We start from the raw sequence: 6,000 nt of genomic DNA on the forward strand, positions 1-6,000 counted from the left end.
TTGAATTTATTGTCCTAAGCCCACCTTAGTCCCTTCCTATAACACACCCCCTTGGAATTTAGGCAAACAGCATAGAAAAACATCTAGAAAATAGGGTTTGAGAATGGTGATTTGAATGTTTTGGTGATTTAACCATCTAAGGGTCATTTTTTGGACATTTATCTGTTTTGAAAATGAGCCCCATAGTAACATAGTAAATGACGGCAGATAAAGACCTGACTGGTTCATTCAGTCTGTTCATTATAAATTCATGATTAAATTGAATTATCTTTTTTCTTTGATATTTCTGAGCTGTAGACCCTAGAAGTCTGCCCGATACAGTCCTTTGCAAATACTGTGTTTTGAGCAATTAACCTAAAAAGATGCATTCTAAATAAAATTGCTGTTATACTTTCTGATTTTACTTGTAGCTACTTCAGTTAAGTAAATTAGTATAATTTTCCACAATGTACTGAAAATACTAAATATTTTAATACACATTTCTTTTCTGGAAATATTTTACTAATATTGCTTCTTATCTACAAAATAATTTTTAAAAACTCATTTTGCAGTTGTCTCATACCACTCTGTAATTGCTTTCTTTTTTATGTTTTGTTTCCCTTATGGAAGCATAATTTTGACATAATTCAGCTATATGTGCTCCCAATGGCTATACGGCTCAATTTTCAGCTTCTTTGTCATCAAAAAGATATTTCTTAACTACAGTTGCGACCTCCTGCAGTACTTCAAAACCAATAAACAGATGTATACAAATCAGCTGCTTCAATATTCCGGTATATAAAAACCTAATAAACTTGAAACTTGAACAGTAAAAGCAAAATGTTGTTTCATGTAAATTTACTGGAGAAAGTTATATGAAAAGTCATAGATCTAATAAGTGCTAGTTAAGATTTTGCCAGCTGCCAACAATTTTTCAAATACTCATCAAGATCGTTATCACTCGGTTATATTACACAAGGGGGTTCAACTCATACATACAGAAAACTATTTCCCCACCTACTCACACCTCGATTTTAACATGAATATTATTTCAAATCTCAACAAGATCCTCATTTGGCTGTTTAGCAGGTGTTCATGTGAATGCTACACAAGTCACTATCGTCACTGGATCTCTACACCATTCTCGGTAATATAATTATTTTTCTTTTAAATTTCTTTAAATTTCTTCTTTTTAGACTTTTACCCTACAGGCTTTAGTATTATTTCTTAATATTCAAACAAAGCACTAATCTGCAATAATTTAATTCATGGAGCACCTCTCCCGGCTGGTCCATGTTTCACTTGCACTTTTCAGGGTTGAGGCTCCTCCAGCATACACTAACTAATGTTGAGAAATTTGTGGAGAGCGGTAGCGATCCTGCTATGTTATCAGCACTAAGTTCCATTCAATACCTCAAACATAGAAACATGACGGCAGATAAAGGCCAAATGGCCCATCTAGTCTGCCCATCCACAGTAACCATTATTTCTTTCTCTCTCTGAGAGATCCCACATGCCTATCCCAGGCCCTTTTGAATTCAGACATAGTATCTGTTTCCACCACCTCTTCCGGGAGACTGTTCCATGCATCTACCACCCTTTCCGTATAAAAGTATTTTCTCAGATTACTCTGAAGCCTATCACCTCTTAACTTCATCCTATGCCCTCTCATTGCAGAGTTTCCTTTAAATGAAAGAGACTCGACTCATGTACATTTATATTATGTAGGTATTTAAACATCTCTATCGATAAATCTCCGGGACAGGATGGCATCCATCCGAGGATCATCAAGGAACTGAAAGGGACTATAGCTGAACTGCTTCAACTAATAGCCAATCTGTCAATAAAAACAGGAAAGATTCAGGAAGACTGGAATGTGGCGAATGTTACGCTGATCTTCAAAAAAGGTTCGAGGGGAAACCCGGGAAACTACAGGCTGGTGAGTCTGACCTCGGTACCGGGAAAGATGGTAGAGGCATTGATAAAGGACCGCATCATTGATCACCTTGACGGACACGGGCTGATGAGGACCAGCCAGCACGATTTCAGCAAAGGCAGATCTTGTTTGACAAATTTGCTGCACTTCTTCGAGGGAGTAAACAGGCAGATAGACAAGGGCGAACCGGTCGACATTGTAAATCTGGATTTTCAGAAGGTGTTTGACAAGGTTCCACATGAACGACTACTTCGGAAAATTGTGAGCCATGGAATCGAGAGTGAAATACTCATGTGGATTAAAACCTTGCTGGAGCATAGGAAACAGAGAGTGGAAACACTACTAAAGGCCTAAGATGGCTGAACATGCTCTGACTAAAACTGTCAAGCCTTTGCACAATCTATGCTTGCTGAAATCAGTAGACTCAATTCCCTCTTTGACGTATATGGCAACGCCCCCACCTTTTTGAGCCACTCTATCTCTGCGGTATAGTTTGTATCCCGGTAGCACAGTGTCCCAGACGTTTTCCTCAGTCCACCATATTTCCATGATGCTGATGATTTCAACGTTATGTTTTTGTGCCATAGCTTCTAATTCACCCTTCTTATTCCTTAGGCTCCTTGCGTTTGTGTACATACACTTGAGTTTACAACCTGTTCCTTTCTTGCATTTCCTTCCGTCTTGTGTTCCCTTTCAATCTGTCTTGTTTGTGTTCCGATGAGTCTTCCCCTATATCTTCCTCCAAGGTATCCTCTGGTGAGTCTTCCCTGCTACCTTTCTGAACAGTATCCTCTGGTGAGTCTTCCCCTCTATCATCCTGTACAGTATCCTCCGGGTATACCGGTTCCCAAACTATCGACTCTCTCTCTCGGTCGGCTGTCAGCTTTCCCCTTCTTCCTAGTTTAAAAGCTTCTCAACTTCTCTCTTGATGTTGCTTGCAAGTAGCCTCATTCCGTCTCTGCTGAGGTGGAGGCCGTCTTTCCTGTACAGCTTGCTCTTCCCCCAGAACATCGTCCAGTTGTGCACGAAGTGGAATCCTTCTTCCTCACACCAGCGCTGCAGCCACACATTGACTGCTTGCAGCTCCATCTGCCTCTTCTCTTCGGCCCTGGGTACTGGCAGGATCTCCGAGAATGCTATCCTCTGCATTCTGGTCTTAGCTTCCTTCCTAGCATCCGGAAATGGTCCTTCAGTACTTCCCTGTTGTAGTTCCTGCTGCTCACGTTGTTCGTCCTCACATGGATCACCACTGCCGTATGTTCTTCTTCAACATTGTCGATGATCCTGTCGATGTGGCACACTATGTCTTCTACCTTGGCTCCCAGTAGGCAGGTCACCAACTGATCAAAAGCAACTTTCTCAACAATTTTTGACATTATGCAAAGATTTGAGATTGGAAAAAAGCTATTTGGTATAGATGTCTGTTGATGGGCTCTTCAAAATTGAAGACACGTTCCAAGTTTCCAAGTTTATTATAAGATTTGATAAATCGCCTATTCCATATTCTAAGCGATGTACATCTATAAGTTTACAAAGTTAGGGTATACATACAAACTAAAATAACTTAAGATTAAACAGATTAAGATAACATAAAAGTACATAACATAAAATCGCATGACTAGACAAAGGCAACAAGACTGATTAACATGTATGATCAAAAAAGGGTAAAATTATGGGGAGAAATACAATTCAATATAAAAGAAACATTTAAGGTTAAAAACATTAGGAAACAGGGAGAAATTTAATATAAGATGTAAAAAAGAAAAAATTCAATTAGTCACTAAATGCATCTTTGAAAAGGAATCCCTTAAGTTTACTCTTAAATTTATCTAGCATTTTTTCCTCTCTCAAATAAATTGGCAAAGCGTTCCAGGCTAGAGGGGCCGTAACTGAAAAAATGGAGTGACGTCGTGTGCCAATAACTTTTAACGACGGAACAACTAATAAGTGTTGTTCAGTTGAGCGTAATACTCTCAAAGTATTACGTTAGCAGTCTTCCATGCAGAGGGAACTATACCATCCTTCAAACTAAGTTTAATGAGATGCAATATCATAGACATTATTCCGTGCATGGAAAAGGATCTAACAATGATGTCAAATTAATTTTTGAAATTAGATTGATAAGTTGCTGAAGAGATGGAATTGAGAATGAAGACCATGTAGCTATTCTAGTCAAGCCTTAATCCAAAACCTTCTAGTGAAACATTGTATATAGAGACAGTTTTAAGAAGATCTAGAATCTTAATCTTAACTAAAGGAAGCAAAAACATCAGCAGGTGGCAATTGAATAGCAGCATTACTTTTATTTGTATTTGTAAGACTGGAATCCCCAATGTAGTATTAATGAGCTTTTCTTGGAGACCTCTTGTACTACACAGAGATGGTCAAAAAGGTGGAGGAGTAGCTCTCTATGTAAAGATCAATATCTAAGCGACTGAAATGCAAGGGACCTGGGGAGAGGAAGAAGCGATATGGATCACTCTGAAAAGAGAAGATGGAACTTCTATCTACGTGGGTGTAGTCTACAGACCTCCAATTCAATCACAGCAAATTGATAAGGATCTGATTGTGGATATCCAAAAATTTGGAAGGAAAGAGGAGGTTCTGCTGTTGGGAGATTTCAACCTGACGGATGCAGACTGGAATGTTCTGCGGAATCGGAAAGAAGTAGGAAGATTGTGGATGCCTTTCAAGAGGCTCTGCTCAGACAAATGGTGACGGAACCCACGAGGGAAAAAGCGATATTGGATCTGGTCCTCACAAATGGAGAGAGTATCTCTAATGTTCGAGTGGCGATCATCAAATGGTTTGGTTTGATATAATGGCTAAAGTGGAGAGCGGCCGCATGATACTTAAAGTCCTAGATTTTAAACGTACAGACTTTAATGCAATGGGAGAGTACCTGAAGAAAGAACTGTTAGGATGGGAGGACATAAAAGAAGTGGAAAGACAGTGGTCTAAGCTGAAAGGAGCGATAAAAATGGCTACGGACCTTTATGTGAAGAAAATCAATAAAAACAAGAGAAAAAGGAAGCCAATATGGTTCTCCAAACTAGTGGCGGAGAAAATAAAGGCGAAAGAGTTGGCGTTAGTGAAATATAAAAAAACCCAAGAAGAGGAGTGCAAAAAGAACTACAGGGTGAAACTGAAAGAAGCCAAGAGAGATACGTCTGGCAAAAGCACAGGCGGAAGAACAAATGGCTAAAAATGTAAAAAAAGGAGACAAAATTTTTTTCAGATATATTAGTGAAAGGAGGAAGATGAAAAATGGAATTGCTAAACTTAAATATGCTGGGAACCGATATGTGGAGAGTGATGAGGAAAAAGCAAATGTGCTAAACAAATACTTCTGTTCTGTGTACACAGAAGAAAATCCTGGAGAAGGACCGAGATTGGCTGGCAAAGTTACACGAGAAAATGGAGTGGATTCTGCGCTGTTCACGGAGGAGAGTGTTTATGAGCAACTTGAAAAATTGAAGGTGGACAAAGCAATGGGACCAGACGGGATCCATCCCAGGATACTATGGGAGCTCAAAGAGGTTCTGGCGAGTCCTATTAAAGACTTGTTCAACAAATCTCTGGAGACAGGAGTGGTTCCTGGGGATTGGAGGAGAGTGGATGTGGTCCCTATTCACAAAAGTGGTCACAGGGATGAAGCAGGAAACTACAGGTCGGTGAGCCTCACTTCAATTGTTGGAAAAATAATGGAAGTGTTGCTGAAAGAAAGGATAGTATACTTCCTTGAATCTAATGGGTTACAGGATCCGAGGCAACATGGCTTTACAAAAGGTAAATCGTGCCAAACGAACCTGACTGAATTTTTTGATTGGGTGACCAGAGAGCTGGATCAAGGACATATGCTAGATGTAATTTACTTAGATTTCAGCAAAGCCTTTGATACAGTTCCTCATAGCAGACTGTTGAACAAACTTGAAGGGCTGAAGTTAGGACCCAAAGTTGGGTTAGAAACTGGCTGTCGGACAGACGCCAGAGGGTGGTGGTTAATGGAAGTCTCTCGGAGGAAGGAAAGGTGAGTAGTGGAGTTCCTCAGGGTTCGGTGCTGGGGCCGATCCTTTTCAATATGT

This window comes from Geotrypetes seraphini, chromosome 3 (assembly GCF_902459505.1).
Source record: "Geotrypetes seraphini chromosome 3, aGeoSer1.1, whole genome shotgun sequence".
Taxonomy (NCBI): domain Eukaryota; kingdom Metazoa; phylum Chordata; class Amphibia; order Gymnophiona; family Dermophiidae; genus Geotrypetes; species Geotrypetes seraphini.